The 2,082-nt window shown below is 37.9% G+C and overlaps 1 pseudogene; it reads right to left on the bottom strand.

Annotated features, from left to right (window-relative positions):
• Window positions 1-272: 272 nt before the first annotated feature.
• On the bottom strand, window positions 273-903 carry LOC143030193 (uncharacterized; annotated as a pseudogene).
• Between the last annotated feature and the right edge of the window lie 1,179 nt (window positions 904-2,082).

Genomic DNA, 2,082 nt, shown 5'->3' with positions numbered 1-2,082 from the left:
TCAAGCCTATGTACATACACATATAAGACTATAGTTGCATATGTAATCTTTTCATCGTCCACATGAAGGTGTTCACTACGATGTAATGACCTTCGAAAATAAATCAATCTTGCCAGATATATCCGAGACATCAAAACTAGTTTCATTCACCTCTACAAAGCTTTAGATATCCAAATCTACATAACTCCTAGAAACTCCATGTGGCTTTCAAATGGCTCTTTGAATTTTCATGCTCACATAACCTTATATGAAGATTAGACCAGTTATTGAATTCACTTATTAATAATGCAATGATTAAATAGTTTGCAATGAAAACAATAGATTCAATCAGCAGACAGAGTTTTTTTGCACTCTCCCCATTTGGAAGTTTCTTGTCACAATGAAACTTAGAAAAACACTGTCCCTATGATCACCGGAATATTAAGAGGACCTTTCATTGTTAAGTAATCTCTTACATTTTTATTTATATCTGCTGGCCAACCGGTTGGGTCCTCATACATGTTAATTACAACTTTATTCATGTATGATCTATCACTGCATGATGTATGGGCTTGTTTTTTTTTCGGTCATAAGTAAGCTTTCTGCTTTGGTACTGTCTTCTGGTGTATTGAGATCATCTTCAATTTGATTTACAGCTGCATCATACTTTTCTAACTTGTTACCAATATCATCATTGTATTTATCAACTGTAATTGGGCTCAAGGCTATATCATCATTTTCTGGGTAGTTTTTGTTTTCTTCATCCTTAATACGTGGGCGTTTGAAAGATGGAGTGGCAAAGTATTTGTTGATAGCACCTCTATACTTTTCATTTTCAGAAACCTTAGCTTTGGCCAGTGCTCTCTTCTGGTTGCCACTTAGATATTGAGACCCTTTGTCTCGATCTCTGATTGTGCTTGCCATAATGCCTTTTTATATAATTTCTTTTAGAAAAGACAATGACAATAATCTGAAATAAAAAAAAATGCATTAACATGAAGGAAGAAGGAGAAAGAAGAAAGCAATTTTGAAGGATGAAAGAAGTAAAGAAATTCAATATCAAAAAGTTATAATAACTATTGTCTCAAATTTTCAATGTTGAGAAATCGCATTGTAAAGATTTTGCACGCGGCTCAGGTATGGATTGGGGGACGCATCGCTACGCCCGTCGACCAAATTTTCTTTTTCCGAGGTACAGCTATCATGGAATATGATAATTATCGATATATTTTAAACCAGGTGATCACTTGCCAACCATACATTACTGTCGTGTCATTTATTTGGCTAATTAGCCCACTCTTTCTATTTTATTTTTTATACACTACTGTTTTGTGAAATTATGTTGTCACAGCACAATATGTCCTTGAATACGTAATAAAACACGAAATATTCAAAGAGCAATGATACTAACGCCACGTGAAAACAGTTTTTACACAATATGCCCCCGTCTGGGGTATTGGCTGCATGTTATTGTGGCAAAGTAGCATGCAGTTGATATTTTAGGGTCTATATGGGGTGCCCCTACGGACCAGAGACACACATTATTTGGTCTGTGATAGAGGAGCACTCTGTTCATAGAGAAATGATGACACTTTTATACTACGACTATCCCTCCGTTATGCTGTCCCCCAACCCCTTGTTACTGTCCTGTCCCATTTCTCTGAATATTCATTTCCTTTTCTCGCCTACCCTATGGTGGGGGAAGAGAAAGCTACCACCAAGTCTTTCCACTTGAGTCGTAAAAGGCGACAAAAAACGGGATTAGGAGTCCTACTACCTGTAGCCCCAAAAGGGGACATTCCTAAAAAAAGAAGTAAAGGCATAAGAGGGTCTGGGAGTTCTCCAAACAGTACCCTAAGGTTTGGGTCTTTTAATGTGCGTGGATGTGGTACAGATGAGAGTAAAAGGGAAGAGATAGGCAGTATGTTTGTGAGAAGAAAGATGGATGTGCTGGCTCTGAGTGAAACTAAAATGAAAGGAAAGGGTAACTGCGAGTTTGGGAGTGTAGTTGGGAGGTACTCAGGAGTGAAGAGGAGACGAGGGAGAGAAGGGGGTGGCTATACTAGTAAGTGAAGAGATAAGTAAGCGGGTAGTGGAGTGGAA

The sequence above is a fragment of the Oratosquilla oratoria genome, chromosome 12 (genome assembly GCF_046742065.1).
Source record: "Oratosquilla oratoria isolate Oo_2021 chromosome 12, ASM4674206v1, whole genome shotgun sequence".
Lineage (NCBI taxonomy): Eukaryota > Metazoa > Arthropoda > Malacostraca > Stomatopoda > Squillidae > Oratosquilla > Oratosquilla oratoria.
Note: the sequence above shows the minus strand (reverse complement) of the source record. Positions and strands in the feature narration are given on the sequence as shown.